Source organism: Schistocerca gregaria, chromosome 6, assembly GCF_023897955.1.
Source record: "Schistocerca gregaria isolate iqSchGreg1 chromosome 6, iqSchGreg1.2, whole genome shotgun sequence".
In the NCBI taxonomy this organism is placed as follows: domain Eukaryota; kingdom Metazoa; phylum Arthropoda; class Insecta; order Orthoptera; family Acrididae; genus Schistocerca; species Schistocerca gregaria.
In genome coordinates this window covers 576,476,807-576,497,479 of record NC_064925.1, presented here as the reverse complement: position 1 = coordinate 576,497,479, position 20,673 = coordinate 576,476,807, and positions in this window count along the sequence as shown.

The following is a 20,673-nucleotide window of genomic DNA, read 5'->3' as shown; positions in this document are numbered from 1 at the left end:
CCTATTATGATACGGAAAGAAATATAGTTCGCAGTAGAAGAGATTCGTTTCACAGTATCGAAGGTAATTTATGCATTTCAGAGTCCAGTTTTACTAAACTTCATTCCTTTAATTTTATAGACTATTTCTTCAAAAGTTCGTTTCTGTCATATCTTTAAATACTGATAATTCCTCCTACGACATCATGTATATCCACAATAACAGGACTATACAGATCAATGTTTAAATATACACGATACTGCGGCGCCTGTATTTTTAAGAAGAACTATCCATTGTTCCTTTGGACAGGCATGCATATCCAAAGGAACAGACACTGCGGTGACTACAGCCGTTATGAAATTCAAGAAATGACTTCGCATTTGCGAATTCGAACAATCGTCACCTATGTAAGAGAACGACGAGAGTGAAAACTTGTGTCTGCACCTAACTCAAACCCGGAACTGACGCTGCACGCGAGCCGTCGCCTTAACCGCTTTGGTTACACGTGCTCGACCCAAACTTCACAACCAGTACTTGGCGCACATTACGTCATTCCCGTACACGAGAGGACAGTTTAACTGAAAGCCCCTGACCGATATCGGCAGTTAAATATGACATTGCAGTGCCTGTGCTGTTAAGGAGATCGCTCCAGAGTTCCTTCGGACATGTCCCATGCCCATTAGGCAGTAAAGGAATTACATAACTTTTGTGCAAGTACGGGCTGTGACTCAGGAACGATATGTCTGATGGTTGTTCATATTCAAAACTATGAATACATTTCACATATTTTAATGTATTTCCTCTTTCCTAGAAATAAAAACGAAAATGTGAGAAAAAAGGAAATAGAAGCTTTGTGAAATGATTTGTCTAAATGTAAGAAATAAAACAGAGCAGAAAAACATTTCCCACGCTTTTGAATTATGCTAGAAATCATGTACAGGAAAAGAAGTGCCTATTGAGAATTGGTCTCCTGTAGTCGCGAACGTATGAGCATCTCAGCTGCTACCGTTGATTTCCATAGAAATAGTAACGCTGAAGGCAAAATGTGCAATCGCCTGACTTTCCATAGCTATAAAAAATGGCTCTAAGCACAATGGGACTTAACGTCTGAGGTCATCAGTACCCTAGACTTAGAACTACTGACACCTAACTAACCTAAGGACATCACACACATCCATGCCCGAGGCAGGATTCGAACCTGCGACCGTATCAGCAGCGTGATTCTGGACTGAAGCGCCTAGAACCGCTCGGCCACAGCATCCGGCTCCATAGCTATAATTGGTAAACCTGGGTCCGCAGCTTAATTGGTGAAATATTTTACTGCTGGACTTCACACAACAATAGATTCTCAAGGGCACAGAACAGTAAATTGGCTCTTCATCTGCTGTGGATGATTTCAAGCATCATTCAAGTGTGTGCCAAATGTTTATCTAATCACTTTTTTTATTTCTTACTTTCAGACAAATTATTTCACAAAGTATGTCACCATTTTTTCCCAGATTTTAAGGACTTTCATGTACGGTGAATAACAATAGGTATGAAAAACAGATCTAATCTCAGGGAAAAAGAATTTAACAATAAGCTGGAAGTTAAAAATATAGCCGGCCGCAGTGGTCTCGCGGTTCTAGTCGTGCAGTCCGGAACCGCGCGACTGCTACGGTCGCAGGTTCGAATCCTGCCTCGGGCATGGATGTGTGTGATGTCCTTAGGTTAGTTAGGTTTAAGTAGTTCTAAATTCTAGGGGACTGATGACCACAGATGTTAAGTCCCATAGTGCTTAGAGCCATTTGAAGCATTTTAAAAATATATTTGAAAATACGCAACAAGGAAGCATAAGATGCGGCAGAAGCAGATATGTCTAGAAGCAAAACGCTAAATTTAGGAATAAAGACTGAAACAATAAGAGAACAGGTGGAGTCTGAAGAATGAAAAAAAGAGACTTGATAGCAAGATGGATCAATATTGAATGAAAGGAAAAGAGCTAATGATAAGGAATGAAATTGTTATATAGCCTCTAGTAGACAATCAGAAAGGTAATTAAAGTAAATACTTTGTGAAATGGCATACGAGTTAAAGTACGTTTTCAGGAGCTGCACCAGAGGTCCAGGGCGAGCGTCTTTGATTAGACGTCCTCGGTGCCCGGTTCGAAACCCGCCACAGCTTAAATTTTGTTTAATAATCAGCATTGGCGGCCCAAGATTTCCGACATAAGAAGTCACCCTTATTCTGCCAACGGCCTTGTCAACGAGGGCGGAGGAGCGGACAGAAGTTCACTGTACAGTCCTGTCCCTGGGGTGGGAAACTGCCCCTAAAGGCGGAAGAATCAGCAGTGATCAACTCCATACGGATGCAGAAGGCAATAGAACCAGTGCATTAACGACACGTAACATCCATCCACAATACTCGTGGACTGTAGTGTCATGATGATATCTCCATTGGCAAAAGATTCCGGTATGACCCCCCCCCCCCCCCCCCTATTCGGATCTCCGGGAGGGTACTGCCAAGGGGGAGGTGACCATGAGAAAAAGATTGAATAATCAACGAAAGGATAACCTTCTACGAGTCGGGACGTGGAATATCAGAAATTTGAATGCGGTACGGGAGCTACATAATGTGAAAAGGGAAATGCAAAGGCTGATATAGTTGGGTTCAGCGAAGTGAAACGGAAAGAAGACAGAGATTTGTGGTCAGATGAGTATAGGGCAATATGAACGGCAGCAGAAAATGTTATAACGGGAAAAGGATTCGTTATGAATAGGACGGTAGGGTACAGAGTGTGTTACTGTGAACAGTTCAGTGACGGGATTGTTCTCCTCAGAATCGGTAGCAAACCAACGATAGAGCAGGTATACATGCCGACGTCGCAAGCTAAAGATGAAGAGTGCGAGAAAGTGTATGAGGATACTGAATGGGTAATACAGTAAGTAAAGGGAGGCGGAAATCTAATAGTCATGGGGGAGTAGAATGCAGTTGTAGGGGAAGAAGTAGATGAAAGGGTAACAGGAGAATATGGGTTGGGACAAGGGAATGAGGGACGACAAGACTAATTGAATTCCGTAATAAATTTTAGCTAGTAATAGCTAATACTCTGTTCAAAAATCACAAGAGGAGGCGGTATACTTGGAAAAGGCCAGGTGATACGGGAAGATTTCAGTTAGATTAAATCATGGTCAGAGAGAGACTCCGAAATCATATAGTGGATTCTAAGGCGTACCGAGGAGCAGATATAGCCTCAGATCACAATATAGTAATGATTAAGAGTAGGCTGAAGTTTAAAGTGTTAGCCAGGAAGAACCAATACGCAAAGAAGTGGGATACGGAAGAACTAAGGAATGACGAGACACACTTGATGTTCTCTAAGGCTATAGATACAGCAATAAGGCATAGCTAAGTAGGCAGTATACTTTAGGAGGAATGGACATCGCTAAAAAGAGCCATCACAGAAGCTGGAAAAAAACATAGGTACCAAGATGGCAACAGCGAAGAAACAATGGGTAACAGAATAAATACACTCCTGGAAATTGAAATAAGAACACCGTGAATTCATTGTCCCAGGAAGGGGAAACTTTATTGACACATTCCTGGGGTCAGATACATCACATGATCACACTGCCAGAACCACAGGCACATAGACACAGGTAACAGAGCATCCACAATGTCGGCACTAGTACAGTGTATATCCAACTTTCGCAGCAATGCAGGCTCCTAGTCTCCCATGGAGACGATCGTAGAGATGCTGGATGTAGTCCTGTGGAACGGCTTGCCATGCCATTTCCGCCTGGCGCCTCAGTTGGACCAGCTTTCGTGCTGGACGTGCAGACCGCGTGAGACGACGCTTCATCCAGTCCCAAACATGCTCAATGGGGGACAGATCCGGAGATTTTGCTGGCCAGGGTAGTTGACTTACACCTTCTAGAGCACGTTGGGTGGCACGGGATACATGCGGACGTGCATTTTCCTGTTGGAACAGCAAGTTCCCTTGCCGGTCTAGGAATGCTAGAACGATGGGTTCGATGACGGATTGGATGTACCGTGCACTATTCAGTGTCCCCTCGACGATCACCAGAGGTGTACGGCCAGTGCAGGAGATCGCTCCCCACACCATGATGCCGGGTGTTGGCCCTGTGTGCCTCGGTCGTATGCACTCCTGATTGTGGCGCCCACCTGCACGGCGCCAAACACGCATACGACCATCATTGGCACCAAGGCAGAAGCGACTCTCATCGCTGAAGACGACACGTCTACATTCGTCCCTCCATTCACGCCTGTCGCGACACCACTGGAGGCGGGCTGCACGATGTTGGGGCGTGAGCGGAAGACGGCCTAACGGTGTGCGGGACCGTAGCCCAGCTTCATGGAGACGGTTGCGAATGGTCCTCGCCGATACCCCAGGAGCAACAGTGTCCCTAATTTGCTGGGAAGTGACGATGCGGTCCCCTACGGCACTCCGTAGGATCCTACGGTCTTGGCGTGCATCCGTGCGTCGCTGCAGTCCGGTCCCAGGTCGACGGGCACGTGCACCTTCCGCCGACCACTGGCGACAACATCGATGTACTGTGGAGACCTCACGCCCCACGTGTTGAGCAATTCGGAGGTACGTCCACCCGGCCTCCCGCATGCCCACTATACGCCCTCGCTCAAAGTCCATCAACTGCACATACGGTTCACGTCCACGCTGTCGCGGCATGCTACCAGTGTTAAAGACTAAGATGGAGCTCCGTATGCCACGGCAAACTGGCTGACACTGATGGCGGCGGTGCACAAATGCTGCGCAGCTAGCGCCATTCGACGGCCAACACCGCGGTTCCTGGTGTGTCCGCTGTGCCGTGCGTGTGATCATTGCTTGTACAGCCCTCTCGCAGTGTCCGGAGCAAGTATGGTGGGTCTGACACACCGGTGTCAATGTGTTCTTTTTTCCATTTCCAGGAGTGTACTTTCAGAAATGACTTCCTGACACTTAAATCTATACTCGATGTTAACAAACTTCTCTTCTTCAGAAACGCATTCCTTCCCATTGCCAGTCGACATTTTATATTGTCTCTACTTCGACCATCATCAGTTATTTTGCTCCCCAAATAGCAAAACTCCTTTACTACTTTAAGTGTCTCATTTCCTAATCTAATTCCCTCAGCATCACCCGACTTAAATCGACTACATTCCATTATCCTCGTTTTGCTTTTGTTGATGTTCATCTTATATCCTCCTTTCAAGACACTATCCATTCCGTTCAACTGCTCTTCCAAGTCCTTTGCTGTCTCTGACAGAATTACGATGTCATCGGCGAACCTCAACATTTTTATTTCTTCTCCATGAATTTTAATACCTACTCCGAATTTTTCTTTTGTTTCCTTTACTGCTTGGTCAATATACAGATTGAATAACATCGGGGAGTGACTACAACCCTGTCTCACTCCTTTCCCAACCACTGCTTCCCTTTCATGTCCCTCGACTCTTATAACTGCCATCTGGTTTCTGTACAAGTTGTAAATAGCCTTTCGCTCCCTGTATTTTACCCCTGCTACCTTCAGAATTTGAAAGAGAGTATTCCAATCAACATTGTCAAAAGCTTTCTCTAAGTCTACAAATGCTAGAAACGTAGGTTTACCCTTCCTTAATCTAGCTTCTAAGGTAAGTCGTAGGGACAGTATTGCCTCACGTTTTCCAACATTTCTACGGAATCCAAACTGATCTTTCCCGAGGTCGGCTTCTACTAGGTTTTCCATTCGTCTGTAAAGAATTCGCGTTATTATTTTGGAGGTGTGACTTATTAAACTGTTAGTTCTGTAATTTTCACATCATCAACACCTGCTTTCTTTGGGATTGGAATTATTATATTCTTCTTGAAGTCTGAGGGTATTTCGCCTGTCTCATACATCTTGCTCACCAGATGGTAGAGTTTTGTCAGGACTGGCTCTCCCAAGGCCGTCAGTAGTTCCAATGGAATGTTGTCTACTCCGGGGGCCTTGTTTCGACTCAGGTCTTTCAGTGCTCTGTCAAACTCTTCACACATTATCGTATCTCCCATTTCATCTTCATCTACATCCTCTTCCATTTTCATAATATTGTCCTCAAGTACATCGCCCTTGTATAGACCCTCTATATACTCCATCAACGTTTGTGCTTTCCCTTCTTTGCTTAGAACTGGTTTTCCAGCTGAGCTCTTGATATTCATACAAGTGGTTCTCTTATCTCAAAAGGTCTCTTTAATTTTCCTGTAGGCAGTATCTACCTTACCCCTAGTGAGACAAGCCTCTACATCCTTACATTTGTCCTCTAGCCATCCCTGCTTAGCCATTTTGCACTTCCTGTCGATCTCATTTTTGAGACGTCTGTATTCCTTTTTGCCTGCTTCATTTACTGCATTTTTTATATTTTCTCCTTTCATCAATTAAATTCAAAATTTCATCTGGTACCCAAGGATTTCTACTAGCCCTCTTCCTTTTACCTACTTGATCCTCTGCTGCCTTCACTACTTCATCCCTGAAAGCTACCCATTCTTCTTGCACCGTATTTCTTTCTCCCATTCCTGTCAATTGCTCCCTTATGCCCTCCCTGAAACTCTGTACAACCTCTGGTTCTTTCAGTTTATCCAGGTCCCATCTCCTTAAATTCCCACCTTTTTGCAGTTTCTTTAGTTTTAAGCTATCTATCTGAAACCTGTCAGTATCTCCAGGCTTCTTCCATGTATACAGCCTACTTTTATGATTCTTACTCTTGATTTAGATTTGCGTGCCTTATATAAATGAGAAGACGTTAACAGCGTTCTTAGCATCAGAGGAGGGTACATGGGCCGCCAAGGGAATAAAATTAGGCCACTTCGCTACGAGACAGTTCATAGAAGGGCACCTAAAGGAGATGCAGGTCAATAGCTCATTGGCCACAACGCTCTTTGTATTTTCCGCTCTGAATACAAATGACGGCTCCGCCAGCACACTTCCCTTCTGTACCTCGTGTGCGCACTGCGTATCGCAACTGAAAGAAATAATGAGAAAAACAGAAATGACACTTTCATTTAAAGACAGTTCAAAAATGGTTAAAATTAGTCTGAGCACTATGGGACTTAACTTCTGAGGTCATGAGTCCCCTAGAACGTAGAACTACTGACACCTAACTAACCTAAGGACATCACACACATCCATGCCCGAGGCAGGATTCGAACCTGCGACCGTAGCGGTCGCGCTGTTCCGGACTGAAGTGCCTAGAACCGCTCGGCCACCGCGGCCGGCTCAAAGACAGTAATTACATCGCTATGTTGATTGTCTTCTGGAGATTACAAAAGGTAGGACATGTTTGTTAGCTGCGTGTGCTCACCGCGGAGAGCACATGGTCTGAAACGAGGTTACAAATGGTTCAAATGGCTCTGAGCGCTATGGGACTTAACATCTATGGTCATCAGTCCCCTAGAACTTAGAACTACTTAAACCTAACTAACCTAAGGACAACACACAACACCCAGCCATCACGAGGCAGAGAAAATCCCTGACCCCGCCCGGAATCGAACCTGGAAAACCGGGCGCGGAAAGCGAGAACGCTAGCGCACGACCACGAGATGCGGGCAACGAGGTTACATGCTGGCCGCAAGGCCAAGGGCTGGTTAGGGTTTCTTGTGGTACGGCGTTCGATTCCTCCACCGGAGGGTTTCACAACAGCTGCTTGGTCGTAGGTGTACGCGGACGTGTTTTTGTTGTTGTTGTGGTCTTCAGTCCTGAGACTGGTTTGATGCAACTTCCATGCTGCTCTATCCTGTGCAAGCTTCTTCATCTCCCAGTACCTACTGCAGCCTACATCTTTCTGAATGTCATTAGTGTATTCATCTCTTGGTCTCCCTCTACGATTTTTACTCTCCACGCTGCCCTCCAATATTAAATTGGTGATCCCTTGATGCCTCAGAACATGTCCTACCAACCGACACCTTCTTCTAGTCAAGTTGTGCCACAAAGTCCTCTTCTCCCCAATTCTATTCAATACCTCCTCATTAAGTATGTGATCTACCCATCTAATCTTCAGCATTCTTCTGTAGCACCACAATTAGAAAGCTTCTATTCTCTTCTTGTCCAAACTATTTATCGTACATGTTTCACTTCCATCATGGCCACATTCCATACAAATACTTTCAGAAATGACTTCCTGACACTTAAATCTATACTCTATGTTAACAAACTTCTCTTCTTCAGAAACGCTTTCCTTTCCCATTGCCAGTCTACATTTTATATCGTCTCTACTTCGACCATCATCAGTTATTTTGCTCCCCAAATAGCAGAACTCCTTTACTACTTTAAGTGTCTCATTTCCTAATCTAATTCCCTCAGCATCACTTGACTTAAATCGACTACATTCCATTATCCTCGTTTTGCTTTTGTTGATGTTCATCTTATATCCTCCTTTCAAGACGCTATCCATTCCGTTCAACTGCTCTTCCAAGTCCTTTGCTGTCTCTGACAGAATTACGATGTCATCGGCGAACCTCAAAGTTGTTATTGCTTCTCCATGGATTGGTGGACCCGGACGTGATGCGATACTTTTCCCAACCGCACCCCGCATGTGGTGGACAAGATTTAAATCGGGACAACGGGCAGCCGAGTCCATTTGGCGAATATCCCCTCGTTCCAGGCACTCCCTCACTTGCGTTGTTCGATGCGGTCTCGCGTTGTCATCATCAGACTCGAGCGAGGACCGAATGCGCCGCTGACAAGAAACACGTGAGGTAGGGGTAGAGTGCCACAAAAACGTTAACTCCTGACTGTACCGTGTTCATAGGTTTGTAGGTCAGTACGCTCATGCAATGTTGTGCCTCCCCACATAGTAACACCTGGACCACCTAAAGGAGCGTGTTCGAAAGTGCTCCTGGGTGCAGTATGTATTCCCACTCCTCGTCATATGAGGCTGCCTCCAGCATTGTCAGCAGCTGTGGTGTGGATAGGCACGCGTTGCACGGGCGCACTGGCCTCCAAATGCTTGAGTACCGAACACCGATTGGTCAACATCATTGTGACACTGTTCTACTTCCCCATGTGACTCTCTTCGTTCGTGCTTTCGGACCTGGCTTAAATTTTCGTGGATGGGACTGCGCGATCGCATCGAACAGCGAAGGTGCAGCAGATCTTGGAGCGAGAGAATATTCGACGAATGGACTAGCCGTGTCATCGAGCAAGTGAAGGACCACCGTCCGGCAGTTGTGAGCTGCGCTGGTGCAGGAATGGGACGCCGGACCACGGGAACCCCTCATTAGGCTCGTGGCCAACGTAGCAGCACGTGGCACAGCGTGCACTGTCTTCCCCCAATTAAAAACTGTGGTAGGCGTACTGTAAGACCTGAGCTTCTCCTGGCGTAAACTATGTTCAAAGTACTTACGGGCATTCAGCCAGGTTGAATTTTCGACAACTGCCGATATTTCGGCGGATGCACACTCCGCCATTTTCAAGGCTTAACTGCAACGACCAGACGAAGTGCAGAAAACACGAGAGCTCGGTTCTGCGAGTCTAACAGAAAAGATAACACACACCTAAACAAAAGCCACCAAAGATGAACGAAGTCAGAGCTATCGATAGTAAGAAACTATAGACTGGTAGTTGAGGAAACGTTAACTCTGTCCCTATGTTTTTTAACAAGTGAAAGAGCAGGATTCCAGGCCGAGTTTAAACAAAAGCCTCCATCCCTATTCACAAGGTTGCTAGCCAATTTAATTTCAACAGACTCCTTAATCACACTATCCCAATAGCCGGACGTGCATGCTAATATCTCGGTATTATTATACCACATGGGGTGACCAGTGTCCAAACAATGTTCGGCAATAGCAGATGTGCTAGGCTGCTGTAGTCGCGTGTGCCGTTTATGTTCAATACACCAGTCCTCCACGGTCCTGATGGTCTGACCAATGTATGCCATGCCACAGCTACAAGGAATGCGATGAACACCTGCCTTACGTAAACCAAGATCATCCTTAACAGACCCCAAAAGCGCTTTAATCTTAGATGGAGGTCGGAAAACACATTTCACATTGTATTTCCGTAAAGTACGACCTATCTTGTTTGAAGTGCTTCCTATGTAGGGCAAAAAGGCAATAGATTTAGGAGTCAACTGAGAATTATCATCAGTCACCTGGCGCACAGTTGGTTGATATCGCAACGCCCGTTCAATCTGTCTTTCACTATACCCATTGTGACGGAAGGTAGCCTCAAGATGGGCCAGCTCAGCAGGCAAAGTCTCAACGTCGGAGATGACATGTGCCCTGTGTACCAGGGTACGAAGTACCCCTTCACTTTGGGCCGGATGATGACAACTGTCCGCCTGCAGATACAAGTCAGTGTGAGCACGCTTCCTATAAACTGCATGTCCCAACGATCCATCCACCTTCCTCCTAACCAAAACGTCAAGAAAGGGAAGGCAACCATCCTCTTCCACCTCCATGGTAAAACAAATGTTGGGGTGGATCGAGTTTAGATGTTCTAAAAAGGCATTCAAATTCTCCCTGCCATGCGGCCAAACAACAAAAGTATCGTCAACGTATCTGAAAAAACAGGCAGGTTTCAATGGCGCCGACTCCAATGCACGCTACTCGAAGTCTTCCATGAACAGATTTGCAATCATATTTGCCCTACATAGGAAGCACTTCAAACAAGATAGGTCGTATTTTACGGAAATACAATGTGAAATGTGTTTTCCGACCTCCATCTAAGATTAAAGCGCTTTTGGGGTCTGTTAAGGATGATCTTGGTTTACGTAAGGCAGGTGTTCATCGCATTCCTTGTAGCTGTGGCATGGCATACATTGGTCAGACCATCAGGACCGTAGAGGACCGGTGTATTGAACATAAAAGGCACACGCGACTACAGCAGCCTAGCACATCTGCTATTGCCGAACATTGTTTGGACACTGGTCACCCCATGTGGTATAATAATACCGAGATATCAGCATGCACGTCCGGCTATTGGGATAGTGTGATTAAGGAGTCTGTTGAAATTAAATTGGCTAGCAACCTTGTGAATAGGGATGGAGGCTTTTGTTTAAACTCGGCCTGGAATCCTGCTCTTTCACTTGTTAAAAAACATAGGGACAGAGTTAACGTTTCCTCAACTACCAGTCTATAGTTTCTTACTATCGATAGCTCTGACTTCGTTCATCTTTGGTGGCTTTTGTTTAGGTGTGTGTTATCTTTTCTGTTAGACTCGCAGAACCGAGCTCTCGTGTTTTCTGCACTTCGTCTGGTCGTTGCAGTTAAGCCTTGAAAATGGCGGAGTGTGCATCCGCCGAAATATCGGCAGTTGTCGAAAATTCAACCTGGCTGAATGCCCGTAAGTACTTTGGACACCATCAGATTATTTGACTTGTCGCTCTGACGAAGTAGGCGAGTGTCAGCAATATGTCTCATGGTCTTATCGTGGCGTGTTTACCTTCTGACGTTAGGTCAGACGATAGAAATGCCTCTTGCACGCTTAGAGTAGCAGATTGACAGTGACCAACTTCAAACAGAACTTGATTAATTTTCACACACATTTATTAAAACAATAACAAGCATAGATATCACGTAACTTCATTCTGGATGCTGTTTGCAATTGACAATCTGAAGTTCCTTTCGTCTTAGTACGTTAATCTTATTCTCACATATCTCTGATACTTGACAAAGTGTCTATTCATTTATCTTCATGGCTATGTACAGGAATATGATAATCTTATTAGGTGCAGACTGAAACTTGACTTCAGACTGATGCAGACTGTGTAATCGGAGGTCTGTACACTCGTTATAATACCTCGCACGTTCAGGTATCACTGCGTGAGTGTGATCCGCGAGGAGAAAAGGTTCTACGTTAGCAGCAATCTCATTGGCTGCGTTACATATTAATACGCGGACCGGCGGAAGCAGAATTTGGTCCGTCTGTATGGGAGCGCCATCTCGTAGTGCGGAGACGGACGAGCGCTACGCCTGCGCTGTTGTGCTTAGCGGGGCGCGCTCTAGTGGGAAAGTTGTGTACGCGCTGACTACGCGGAACTATGTACGCAACAAAAACCATGTCCCGTCTTTTGCTATACCAAGGGGAACATCATAAATCGCGGCAACGTCACTGTTGCTTGGTTGGGTAGTTGATTCGGGGTAAGGGGACTATACGGCGATGCTACCGATCTCATAGGATTAGGGAAGGATTGGAAAGAAAGTCGGCCGTGCTCTGCCAAAGAAACCATCCCGGAATTTGCCTGAAGCGATTTAGGAAAATCACGAAAAACCTAAATCAGGATGGTCGCACGCGGATCTGCCGAATGCGAGTGCAGTGTGCTAACCACTGCTCAACCTCGCTCGGTGACGTCACTTTACGTATTGTCTTTGATAATTTCTGTTCGTTTCATTGCGTATATCTTTCAGCTACTCACTATGCTATACTTTCTATGTATGGCGCAATATTCAGCGAGCTATGCTACGTGGCAGTAGCACTTGTATCGGGCCTGTGTAAATTGAACGGAAACGAGCAGATACGTGCAGTTAATGAATCGTGGTTCTAGCATGACAGATATGCCCTCTGATCCAGCAGCTGTCTCAAGTAATAACAGCTGTGGCCGAAAGGTCTCAGCGCCTTATGGACTATGAAATCCAGTAGACAAAACAGTATATTTTGGAAGCTACATTTTGTCCTTTGTGAATCTTATGTGTCCTAATAATTATTATTTCATATGTGAAGTTATTAGTGTAAATGAAGGTGTGAATGCAAAGTAATATAATAAATGGGTTGCTATGTCTATTAACTAAGCATTCATTAGCATGAGAACTGTGGCTCTAAAGACAGAGTGAATCACACTCTCGGAAAGAAGAAATATTTTACGATAATTTACTCATTTAAAGAAGGCGTTATTTTGATGTTTGTGGTTTTACTAAATTTGTTAATTTAATAAACTGCTCTTAGAAACAATTATGTTCTGATTGGCTAAATGTAAAAGACGGGGAATACGTAGATTAATTCTGATATCAGATTCCTCAGCTAATCAGTATAGGGTCGGTTGTGGGGTAAAGTATTGCTTTGCGAAGGCTACGAATAGTTTGTAAAACAGCGTATCTCATGTCAGGACGCGTATATGAGTGACTCTGAATAGACGTGATAGTTTTACGGAATAATGAGTTAAACTTGGCTATGGACTGTCTGAAAGTAATCGCGAACGGGTGAGAAAGACGAACTCGCGAAACTCTGGTTCTTATGTGTGGACCGTGATTTATGAACGACTAAAATCCACTTGGTGTATTGTGCAAGTCGAGACCGAGACATCTACCTTCAAAGAGATCAATTTGGATGATATTAGAGCGAGTATTCTGTCACAGACAATCCCTAAAACCATTTTTTCGGCGACGGACTCGGTTTAATACCATAAGCTGACTATTAGCAGTCAGTGTGATTGCGTTTGAATGTCCAAATTGTTAGCCGAAGCCTGTCGCGGAGTTGGCGGTGTTTTGTATAAAGAAAGCGACAATATATTGAAGTCTTCGCTAACAGATTACCTTTCAGTTAAAAGCTCAGTAATCCGATACCAGAAAACATTTAGTGCAAGATGCAGAGACGTGTAATGAGATTGGTTTCACTACCGCCTACCGCCTACCATTCGAGAAACATTGTCCGTTTTTTAACAGGGAAGACGTGTGCTCGTGTTGCAGAAAAAGAAATTCACCTGAAGGTGAGTGGACCATATTCTGTAGCACAAGCGTTTTAACAGCGTCGTTGTAGCTCATCATGTGAAAATTATTTTCATCCTTACGTTTTGCACGGCAGTGTACAAACGTTCGCGTATAAAGTCTGACATACGTACAATTACTCGGTAACTGCGTTCTAATATAAACAAAGGCAGGATACTGGTGTGTCAATAATTGTATTTTTGTTTTTGAAACTGCTCACTTGTAACATTTATTCTCACCCCATTTTTCCCCTGTGGTCTTCACATGTGATACCTCACACTGACATTACACTCGTCATGTAGTACATCTTTTTATTGTAACGAACATTATACCATCACGTCACACAGCCTACGAATCGTCGGTGAAGTAAATGGTGGAGTGAGTTCGCTAAACAGGTATTCCACCTTAACCGTTAAGCTTTCCGTTCGATTAAACAAGGGGGGAGGGGGTTGGAGGGCGGGTACAAGTGAGTCCCGGATCTTGGCGGGACGCCTAATGGCTTTCCAGTAATTTTCTTCGCGCCAAACGGGGGCTGACAGCGCAGAAGGCAGCCGCTTGCTGTCCACCCCTGCGAGCCGCCCTCCCCCAGCGACGCGGCACGCACACAGCCGCAATCCCCCAGCGGCCGAAGAAGCCATATAAATATGTTATTACGCGCAGATGATCCCCTGATCTGCATACACAAATTGACAATATAAATTTAATATGCATGAAGCTGGCGGTGCGCGGCCGGCTGTGGTAGGAAGGGTGGGGAGGAGATAGGGGGGAGAGGTGGGGGGTGGGCGACGCCGCATGAGGGAGGCGCTGGGTGGGGGGAGGTTCGGCCGGGTTAGGCTTCGGGCAAAATTGCGAATCTGTTCGCTCCGGCCTCGGAATTGAGTCCACCGGCAATTACGGGATAGCTGCGAAACGAACATATGTGTGTGTGTGTGGGTGTGTGCCCGCGCGCGTTGCGGCCGCCATTCTGACAGCCCCAAAAATGTACTGCCGCGCAGTAAGACGTTCTGTCTCTCGTCGTCATTGATTTCACTCTTGCCAACTGAAGCCGTAGATTAAACAGTCAGTTGGAGATTGTCAGCAGGGTTCCGTGCGATAAGGTCGGCTGCAGACAAAACATTTGTTGTGTTGGCAGGAGAGCCAACACTGTGTTACTAGAGGAGGCGGAAATGCACGCGTTTTAGCTCACGCAGGCTGGCGTGAGAAGGGATGAACTATACTGACGTGAGCTCTGGAACATGACAAGGAATGAGTATTCAGAAACGGGACCTAATTAGTTTGATACTCAACTTTAATCCATTAATGATGAACTTCGCTCTTGACTGTACATGATTCACAATATTATCTGTTCAGAATACATTATTGAAGTAATTATAATAACTGAATATGGCGCTTTGCTAGGTAGTAGCAAATGACGTAGCTGAAGGCTATGCTAAACTGTCGTCTCTGCAAATGAGAGCGTATCCAGACAGTGAAGCATTGCTAGCAAAGTCGGCTGTACAACTGGGGCGAGTGCTAGGGAGTTTCTCTGGACTAGACCTGCCGTGTGGCGGCGCTCGGTCTGCAATCGCTGATAGTGGCGACACGCTGGTCCGACGTATACTAACGGACCGCGGCCGATTTAAAGGCTACCACCTAGCAAGTGTCACAACATTCACCATGAGTCAGATACGCGAAAATGGAGTGCAACAGAACCACTCAGGCTAAATTTATATGGAGCGATTCAGCTCTCCCTATCAATGGTTTTTATGCAACCCACAACCCCTTCGAAAACCACACGCGAGATATTCATATCATCCGTTCGATATGCGGACAGTATTAGTCCTAGAGGAAAAATGAACAGCAAGTTTATGTACGAAATTTAATGCAGTAAAATTTTGTACTGCATTTTCGATGGAGGCCATGATTCTAGAGTAATTCAAGAAAAATGTACAAAAGTGACCTTCAAACACACCGCGACCCCTTCAGGAGACCTTCACAGTCAGGACTTGTAGTATCTGGTTTGTGGCACTCCGTCCTATCCAGTGCACAAAAATTTCTCACTACACGAACCATTTCTGATATTCAGTCTCTTTTGGTCTGTATTGATTGGGAAATTACACCACCGCCATAGTAGTCTATTTAAACGTGCCCATGAGTGTAATGAAACAAAAACGGCTTTTGTAAGTATTATGCTAAAACTAATTATGATCACAACTCGATCCATATTTAACCCTTACAAACACAGTAGTTTCATAGTCAGAAGACCTGACAAATACAACTGTTTACTTTATACTGTTAACGACACTCTTACATTCTGTAAGTGTTCCACTAAATCGGTGGCAGAATAATGTCAGTCAGTGAAAGTAGTAGGAAGGAGTGCCATAGAGTACAATATTATAAATCCTAATCAGTTGGAGCTGAGAGTAGTAGTAAGGATGTGTTTGAACGTCACTCTTGTACATTTTTCTTCGATAACTCGGAAGCTACGGCCTCTAGGGAAAACTTATCCCCATATGAAGTTAATTACATTAAAGTTCCTACAGAAACGTTCCACTGATTTTTTTTTCTGCAGGGCTAATAGTTTGCATATAGCGAGCGAGAGAATATGAAAAATTCGCCTGTGGTATTTGAAGGCGTTGCGGATTGCATGAAACCCATTGGTAAGGCAGATCAATTATCCTGTATCTTACACCGAGGAGCCAAAGAACCTGGTACACCTGCCCAGTATCGTGTGGGGCCTCCGCGAGCACGCAGAAGTGCGGCAACACGACGTGGCATGGACTCGACTAACGTCTCAAGTAGTGCTGGAGGGAAGTGACGCCATGAATCCTGCAGGGCTGTCCATAAATCCGTAAGAGTATGAGCGGGTGGAGATCTCTTCTGAACAGCACGTTGCAAGGCATCCCAGAAATGCTCAGTAATGTTCATGTCTGGGGAGTCTGGTGACCAACGGAAGTGTTTAAACTCATAAAAGTGTTACTGGAGCCACTCTGTAGCAATTCTGGACGTGTGGGCTATCGCATGGTCCTACTGGAATTGCCCAAGTCTGTCGGAATGCCCAGTAGACATGAACTGATGCAGAGGATCACGTAGGGTGCTTACGTACGTGTCACCTGTTAAAGTCGTATCTAGACGTATCAGGGGGTCCCATATGATTACAGCTGCTCACATCCCACACCATTACAGAGCCTCCACCAGCTTCAACAGTCCCCTGCTGACATACAGCGTCCATGGGTTCATGATGTTGTCTCCATACCCGTACACGTCCATCCGCTCGATACAATTTGAAACGAGACTGGTCCGACCAGGCAACATGTTTCCAGTCATCAACAGTCCAATGTCAGTGTTGACGGACCCAGGCGAGGCGTAAAGATTTGTGTCGTGCAGTCATCAGGGGCACACAAATGGGCTTTCGGCTTCGGAAACCTATATATCGATGATGTTCCCTTGAATGGTTCGCACTTAGAGACTTGTTGATGGCCCAGCGTTGAAATCTGCAGCAATTTGCAGAAGGGTTGCACTTCTATCACGTTGAATGACTTTTTTTTCAGTCGCCGTTGGACCCGTTCCAGCAGGATCTTTTTCCAGCAGCAGTGATGTCGGAGATTTGATGTTTTACGGGATTCCTGATATTCACGTTACACTCGTGAAAGGGTCGTACGGGAAAATCCCCACTTCATCGCTACCTCGGACATGCCGTGTCCCACCGCTCGTGTGCCGTCTATAACAGCACGTTGAAACTCAAATCTTGATAGCCTGCCACTGTTGCAGCACTAAGTGATCGAACAACTGCGCCAGACGCTTGTTTCATACGGGAGTTGCCGGCCGTAATGCCGAATTCTGCATGTTTACATCCCTCCATACTTGATTACGCATGCCTATACGAGTTTCTCTGGCGCTTCGGTGTATAAAGTGCACAAGGACTGAGCCCAAGTTGGATCCTGATGAAATATTTGAATGCTTGACTAAAAGTGGGTGATTGCCATATGTCTTGACTTTCAGGAGAAAAAGCCTTACAAATTTTGTTGATTACTGTGAATAATCCTAATAGCACACATGAAAACGTCGTTGTATTGAATTAGATAACTCTAGCAGCGATGAAACTTGTCTTCCAGCGGCTGCTTTGGCAGAAGAAAGTTATGTCTCTTTTTGTAGAGCAGTTAAGATTTTGAAGAAAACTGGACCATTTCCACATTCTATATTTTCACTGCAACAATTTTTTAAGGACAGCGTGGGAACCACAGTTGTAAGTAGGCTGTTTAGGTTTTTATGTTGGTAACGTCACGTAGCGCTCTGTATGAAAATCACTGGCTGTGCTGTGTGCAGTCTGTGGTTGGTTGGCATTGTTGGAATATTCGCTATTGTAGTGTTGGGCACTTGGATGTGAACAGCGCGTAGCGTTGCGCAGTTGGAGGTGAGCCGCCAGCAGTGGTGGATGTGGGGAGTGAGATGGCTGAGTTTCGAGAGCGGATGATCTGGACATGTGCCCATTAGAGAGAGTAAATTTGTAAGACTGGATGTCATGAACCGATATGACTTTTGAACACTACTAAGGTAAATACGTCTACACCTACATGATTACTCTGCAATTCACATTTTAAGTGCTTGGCAGATGGTTCATCGAACCACAATCATACGATCTCTCTACCATTCCACTCCCGAACAGCGCGCGGGAAAAACGAACACCTAAACCTTTCTGTTCGAGCTATGATTTCTCTTATTTTATTTTGATGATTATTCGTACCTATGTAGGCTGAGCTCAACAAAATATTTTCGCATTCGGAAGAGAAAGTTGGTGACTGAAATTTCGTTAAAAGATCTCCCCGCTTCGAAAAACGTCTTTGCTGTAATGATTTCCATCCCAATTCACGTATCATATCTCCCCTATTACGTAATAATACAAAACGAGCTGCCATTTTTTGCACGCTTTCGATGTCCTCCGTCAATCCCAACTGGTAAGGATCCCACACCGCGCAGCAATATTCTAACAGAGAACGAACGAGTGTAGTGTAAGCTGTCTCTTTAGTGGACTTGTTGCATCTTCTAAGTGTACTGCCAATGAAACGCAACCCTTGGTTCGCCTTCCCCACAATATTATCTATGTGGTCTTTCCAACTGAGGTTGTTCGTGATTTTAACACTATTTATCGAGTAATTGGATTCCAACGGATTTCTTTTGGAACTCATATGGATCACCCCACACTTTTCGTTATTTAGCGTCAACTGCCACCTGCCTGACCATGAGCTTTTTTTTTTTTTTTTTTTTTTGGTCATCAGCCTACTGACTGGTGGTTTGATGCGGCCCGCTGTGCTAACCTCTTCATCTCAGAGTAGCACTTGTTGCAACCTACATCCTCAATTATTTGTATTTGTTTGACGTATTCCAATCTCTGTCTTCCTCTACAGTTTTTGCCCTCTACAGCTCCCTCTAGTACCATGGAAGTCATTCCCTCATGTCTTAGCAGATGTCCTATCATCCTGTCCCTTCTCCTTATCAGTGTTTTCCACATATTCCTTTCCTCTCCGATTCTGCGTAGAACCTCCTCATTCATTACCTTATCAGTCCACCTAATTTTCAACATTTGTCTATAGCACCACATCTCAAATGCTTCGATTCTCTTCTGTTCCGGTATTCCCACAGTCCATGTTTCACTACCATACAATGCTGTACCCCAGACGTACACCCTCAGAAATTTCTTCCTCAAATTAAGGCCGGTATTTGATATTAGTAGACTTCTCTTGGCCAGAAATGCCTTTTTGCCATAGCGAGTCTGCTTTTGATGTCCTCCTTGCTCCTTCCGTCATTTTTATTTTACTGCCTAGGTAGCAGAATTCCTTAACTTCATTTACTTCGTTACCATCAATCCTGATATTAAGTTTCTCGCTGTTCTTATTTCTACTACTTCTCATTACCTTCATCTTTCTCCGATTTACTCTCAAAACCATACTGTGTACTCATTAGACTGTTCATTCCGTTCAGCAGATCATTTAATTCTTCTTCATTTTCACTCAGGATAGCAATGTCATCAGCGAATCGTATCATTGAAATCCTTTCACCTTGTATTTTAATTCCACCCCTGAACCTTTCTTTTATTTCCATCATTGCTTCCTTGATGTACAGATTGAAGAGTAGGGGCGAAAGGCTACAGCCTTGTCTTACACCCTTCTTAATACGGGCACTTCGTTCTTGATCGTCCACTCTTATTATTCCCTCTTTATTGTTGTACATATTGTATATGACACGTCTCTCCCTATAGCTTACTCCTACTTTTTTCAGAATCTTGAACAGCTTGCACTATTTTATATTGTCGAACGCTTTTTCCAGGTCGACAAATCCTATGAACGTGTCTTGATTTTTCTTTAGCCTTGCTTCCATTATTAGCCGAAACGTCAGAATTGCCTCTCTCGTGCCTTTAGTTTTCCTAAAACCAAACTGATCGTCACCTACCGCATTCTCAATTTTTTTTCCATTCTTCTGTATATTATTCTTGTAAGCAGCTGTTAAGCTGATTGTGCGATAATTCTCGCACTTGTCAGCTCTTGCCGTCTTCGGAATTGGGTGGATGATGCTTTTCCGAAAGTCAGATGGTATGTCGCCAGTCATATATTCTACACACCAACGTGAATAGTCATTTTGTTGCCACTTCCCCTAATGATTTTAGAAATTCTGATGGAATGTTATCTATCCCTTCTGCCTTATTTGACCTTAAGTCCTCCAAAGCTCTTTTAAATTCCGATTCTAATACTGGATCCCCTATCTCTTCTAAATCACCTCCTGTTTCTTCTTCTATCACATCAGACAAATCTTCACCCTCATAGAGGCTTTCAATGTATTCTTTCCACCTATCTGCTCTCTCCTCTGCATTTAACAGTGGAATTCCTGTTGCACTATTAATGTTACCACCGTTGCTTTTAATGTCACCAAAGGTTGTTTTGACTTTCCTGTATGCTGAGTCTGTCCTTCCGACAATCATATCTTTTTCGATGTCTTCACATTTTTCCTGCAGCCATTTCGTCTTAGCTTCCCTGCACTTCCTATTTATTTCATTCCTCAGCGACTTGTATTTC